Genomic DNA, 6,136 nt, shown 5'->3' with positions numbered 1-6,136 from the left:
AGACAGGTAGAGATACAGGAGGGGATTGTGGAGTCAGAGGGGGGGGGGGGGGAAGGAGAGGAAAATCTGAGCATCATCAGCATAGAAATGGTATGAGAAATCATAGGATGTGATGAGGGGGCCCAGGGAGCGGGTGTAGAGAGAGAACAGGAGAGGACCCAAGACTGACCCTTGGGGGACTCCTGTTGAGAGGGTGAGGTGTGGAGGTTGCTCCACGCCAGGTTACCTGGTAAGTGCGGTTGTAAAATGCAGTGGCCTGATGAAAAAAATAACTTATTTGAAGTGACACATGGGTACTATAAAATGTAATTGTTCAGTTCCTGATAGTAATTCAAAATAAATATAAATTGAAGACATTGAGAAAAACATTGTCAAAACATTTGTCAAACAATTGTATATGTTTCTTTGTCTACCATTGAGTGCTTTTATAGTTATTTATATAAATTGTCCATTTGCAGGGATACAGTGGAGCCTAATGCCTTTAATCTAAGAAAAGTCAAGATTGTTTTGATGAGAATCCAATTGTGGGGTTTCACACTATTTTAGTAGTACTTTCGGGTGATTTGGGTTTCTATGTAGTTTTCTTTTAGGGAGAGAAATTCTGCTTCCAAATGCAAATAACCTAATTAATATTAAAATACAATTTGACCTTGCTCGACTACTGAAATCATGCAGGTTTCTTAAACTGGGTTTCCAAAAGCTTTTAGTTTGTGTTGAAGCACCGCAAGTGCAGCCGGCCTCATTTGAGCACCAATAAATAAAACCATGGGAAACAAAACAAGAACCCAGACAAGAAAGCACTATGCAATATCCTTGTATTATTAACTGCATATACATTCATTATAAGCCTACTATAAAGCTACAATAGGCTACACTAGTCTTCCACATTTCCCACTACATGATATTCTTCTTCTTCTAATAATAATAATAATAATAATAATAATAATAATAATAATAATAATAATAATAATAAAAATAATAATAATACCTGAATCCGAATTCCGCAGGGACAGTGCAAGGCTCTCGCCAGAATGAGGTTATATATTTTTGTAGTTGTTGTTGTTGTTATTGGGGATCCAGTATACCGGTAGTCCATACGAGTTCAACACATTTCTCAGAAGATGCTAATTCACCCAGGACTTTCTGGAACTTCGTTGTTTACTTCAACTCTAAATGCCTGGTACAGCTGGTAACCCGCAGCAATAATACAGGAGACCACTGACACCAGTTCCCAGCTATGCAATTTTTTTTTTCATTTAGAGTGACCAATTATTATTTGTATTTATTTATTTTCCACCAATCTGGAATGTCCAATTATGTTTTTTTCTCCTCACCACAGCTAGTCCCCACGCAGCACAGACGTGCATGTGAGCATCTTCTGATCTCACAAGCCTAAAGCTAGAATTGCTTTTACGCTGAGCAATCCAGTATCCCCACCCCTGGGAGCGTCAGAGCCAATGTGATGCCCCCCTCGCGGTCCCCAGCAAAGTTTGGCCTCTTTGCACAGCCCGGACGTGAACTGGCGCCGTCCAAGCTGTGTGACTCATCCTGCACTCCCAGCGGCAGTGCTTTAACTGGATGAGCCACTCGAGGACCCCTCGGCTATGCTAATTTAATACATTTTGTGGTACAAACATGACTTTTTTCCCCCTTGGTAAGGTACCCATGATAGATGTTACCTAAGGCTAGTGTTCAATTAATTGCATCTCATTGGTATGGAACAGAAAAGTCTATCAGCTATCTATGACCAAACACAAAGATAACAAAAGTGCAAAGGGCTTTGTTATTTATTTATTTATTTATTTATTGTAAAGGGCTGCATTTTTTAAATTTGTAGTTGCTTCAATATTTTTTTTTTTATTTTATCTTGCTTATTAAACTAAACCACAAAGCACTATAATTTTATGAGCTTTGGCTTCCCTGATTAGTGAGGCAGAACTGGAAGGGACTGTTTCTCCTCATCGTGTCACAGCAGATGCTGTCTAGTGAGCTCAGGTGGACACCTGCAGTGCTGTCCTTTGTCCTCCAGAGGCTGGTAGCTCACTGACATCAGCTCTCAAGTTCCTGGGTGTAGAAGAGGAAGCTAACTTGGTCGTGGGATCGGAGGACGCCCACTGAACCTTCAGTTCTAAACTGTGTGGTGAATTGCTGCGGTGACGGGAAACAAATAATTGGACCTTCCAAATCAGGAGAAAATTGGGGGTAAAATGCCATATTCTTTCGAAATTAAGACACCATCGAATTTAAGACACACAGAGCATTACAGTTATGTGTTGTTTCTCATTTCCAGTCATTACTCGTACCTGTGGTTCTCATTTTTTGTGAACTCTGTGGTATTGCTTAGTATGTTGAAAAATACGGGGTTCTGATCAGCATTTCCGATCTGCTCAAGCTGGTACTGTTTGTTTGAAGTGAGCCTAATAACAAAACACTGAAGTTGGAAAAGCTTCTTTTCGAATTCCTCAGAAAGCTAATGACGCCTTGTAACAGGGAGAGATCTGGACTGGCCGTCTGACGCAGGCACGATGCTGCAGGGAGGGGGCGGCAGTCCCGTGGGGTCGGCCTGTCAGTCATGGCGGTGACACGGAGAGGTGGGGAGGAGGGTGTGTGCGCTTTCCCCCTCTCTGAGTGGCTGGTAGGCGGGCTTTAATGGGATTGTTTGCCCTATAAAAATAATACTCTGCCCTTTTAAAGAAAAAACCAAAATACGTACTGGGAAGTACAGGAGCCGGGACCGAGAGAGAACCGGGACCAAAAAGAAAGACAACGAAGTACAAAAAAAAAAGACAAAGAACGGAGAACTTAGCGGTAGTGGGGAACCCGTGGGCAGACCCCTTGTGTAGTGTAAGGGTAGGCTGAGGAGACGGCCAGGGTAGGACGGAGACCCGGGCCGTGCGGCTAGCGGCGGCTGGGGTAACGCTGCCGAGGTGCAGCACCTTTTCTTTTGTAGTTTTGTTACTGTGTTTTATTTTCCTGTTTTCTTTCACCTTTGGTTTTGGAATTATTGTTTGAGCACTTGTAAGTGCGCCCGCACTTGAACCTTACCGTGTTGGTATGTCCGTGGTTCTGTCTTACCATAGTTGGTACGCAGACCACGGTTAACAGCGCCCTCTGCGGGCTGAAAATAAACAGTACACCCAGCACAATAAAACTGGGCACCTGTGCGGTGCTTCAAGTACACCTGCTGTTTCTTGTGTGTCAGTGAATCACCCACCACCCTCCCACACGCCTCTTTGAAAACGGCTGCCTGTATGTCATGGATGATTTGAGTGACGTTTTTGTTCGTCTTTTCTCGGCAGTCAGTCACGTTGCTGTTTGTGTACTTGAGCAGTCGTGTCTTTTGTTGACAATTTGAATACATGCATCACTATACTTTACTCGAATTTATAATGCAGGCTGTTTTTGAGAAGAAAAGGAATACGGTAATGGGGAAAAAAACTAAACAATATTTTTTTTATATAGTTGTGTTAGCAGACTTAACATTTCTACCATTGAGTATTATGTTATTTTCACAGGGAATTTATTGATATTGGCTTGACGAGTAATTATATATATATATATATATATATATATTTGAATCAGGCCATAAACGTACATGAACAAATGAACATATGCATGGTGCTTTACAGGTAAACTCATATGCTTTGCTGTTTGCACACAAAAAAGCACCATTACTACACAGACTGTCGGATTAGATCAGGAACGCATCATGTACAGTACAGGGGGAGTACCCCAACATGACTACAGTCAGCACTCATATATCTGACCCTATAAAATTTTGACTTCAGTGACGGTTAAACGCATGTGACACATATCTGATTATTTCATTTTGGCCCGTTTTTCAGGGAACACAAAAAAGATACAATATCAAAAATAAATAATACATAGCTGAAAGGACTGTGTTTTAAAATAAGTAGGCTTCCATTTAGATGTACTGTATTGGTTTTGTTGGTACATTATTATATTTTGAAAAGAAGAAGCACTTTAATTCAGAATGATATGATTCTGAAAATATCACTGGCCAAAACAGACAACACATGGACTGTAATACAGTACATACTTTTAAATCCAGTATGTATTGTAGCAGTATGTCAAATTCCCCATTTAACGACCCAACAGCAAAATGAAATCAAAATGTTATCCATGCACAGAACTGCATACCACGTAAAAGCCAATGCAATTTAGCAAAAGATTAAAAAAAACACAGTTTCCAGAATTAAAATAGTATCCAAAGTCAGTATTCAAATTTGCAGAATATAGTGCTCGATAAGGCCCTAATGTCACAGTTCACCTGCAAATGAAAATACACATAAACAACTAAAGATCACAGATTTAAAAAAATATATATCACAGTATCTAAAACTGTTTAATGATGAACTATTACATTGCTGTAGCTTGTCTCGTTCACTTTGTTTTGGCTGCATTTTCATCAGGTGGAACTGGAGGAAGTGCTGTGTAACTGTACAATAAAGACAGACTGATTTGGCATGCGAGAGGAAAAATGTAATGACATCACAATTAAAAAGAATAATTCTTGTTCATTAGTTACACTATGTGCTTTATAGTCTTATAAACTTTGTGGCAAAATTGGTGTCAATTTCTAGATGATGTTAATTCTGAGCTGTTCTATAAAAAGGAGCTGGCATGGCGTGAAATGAACTGTTATGGGGAAACCAGTCTTGCTTGTCCATTTTTGTAGATCTCATTTTACTGCTTTTTCTTAGCAATAATTCTGAAGTCTGACAGTTTCTGCTGATGATGTGTGAGAGGCATGAAATTCAGTTCCAGTATCCTTTGTGGCAAGGATTGGCGGGGGGTAGTGGTGTTGAAAATAAATGTTACCCTGGCCCCTAGTATAGTGCATTCTAAATGTCTGACCTGAAAGATGTGTGTGCTGGACATTTGTCTTTGATTATTTCAGTAAGTTTGCTGAACCTGAAGTCTGTGCTCCATGACTGATAGGGGTTTTTCTCTGAGTGAACAGAAAACTGCAGTTACAGTGCACTGGTCTGTGAAGAGCATATGCTGCGTTTGATAGATTTCTAACAGTTCGTGTCAGGGTCTCTGTAGTTGCCTCAAGGTTTCTGCTGATCCCATTGCAACAAATTGTTGTCATGACAAGTTGGCCACTGATAATTAACATAATTACTTAATCACTGTTAGGATTCATTCTGGTAAAGCTTTCAAAGTTCAAATCATATTCATGAATGTAGGTAATAATTTAAATGTGTAAGTTTTTAAACAAAAGGGTTAGTCACAAAGGCAAAGGAATATATATATACAGACGTGCTCAAATTTGTTGGTACCCTTACAGCTCATTGAAATAATGCTTCATTCCTCCTGAAAAGTGATGAAATTAAAAGCTATTTTATCATGTATACTTGCATGCCTTTGGTATGTCATAGAATAAAGCAAAGAAGCTGTGAAAAGAGATGAATTATTGCTTATTCTACAAAGATATTCTAAAATGGCCTGGACACATTTGTTGGTACCCCTTAGAAAAGATAATAAATAATTGGATTATAGTGATATTTCAAACTAATTAGTTTCTTTAATTAGTATCACACATGTCTCCAATCTTGTAATCAGTCATTCAGCCTATATAAATGGAGAAAAGTAGTCACTGTGCTGTTTGGTATCATTGTGTGCACCACACTGAACATGGACCAGAGAAAGCAAAGGAGAGAGTTGTCTGAGGAGATCAGAAAGAAAATAATAGACAAGCATGGTAAAGGTAAAGGCTACAAGACCATCTCCAAGCAGCTTGATGTTCCTGTGACAATAGTTGCAAAGATTATTAAGAAGTTTAAGGTCCATGGAACTGTAGCCAACCTCCCTGGGCGCGGCCGCAAGAGGGAAATCGACCCCAGATTGAACAGAAGGATAGTGCAAATGGTAGAAAAAGAACCAAGGATAACTGCCAAAGGTGAGGTGAGGTACGTCAGTTTCTGATCGCACCATCCGTCGCTTTTTGAGCGAAAGTGGGCTCCATGGAAGAAGACCCAGGAGGACTCCACTTTTGACAGAAAAACATAAAAAAGCCAGACTGGAATTTGCTAAATTCCAGATCCTTCTGGGAGAATGTCCTTTGGACAGATGAGTCAAAACTGGAGCTTTTTGGCAAGTCACATCAGCT

This window comes from Acipenser ruthenus, chromosome 1, assembly GCF_902713425.1.
Source record: "Acipenser ruthenus chromosome 1, fAciRut3.2 maternal haplotype, whole genome shotgun sequence".
In the NCBI taxonomy this organism is placed as follows: Eukaryota; Metazoa; Chordata; class Actinopteri; order Acipenseriformes; family Acipenseridae; genus Acipenser; species Acipenser ruthenus.
This window is presented reverse-complemented; position numbering follows the sequence as displayed.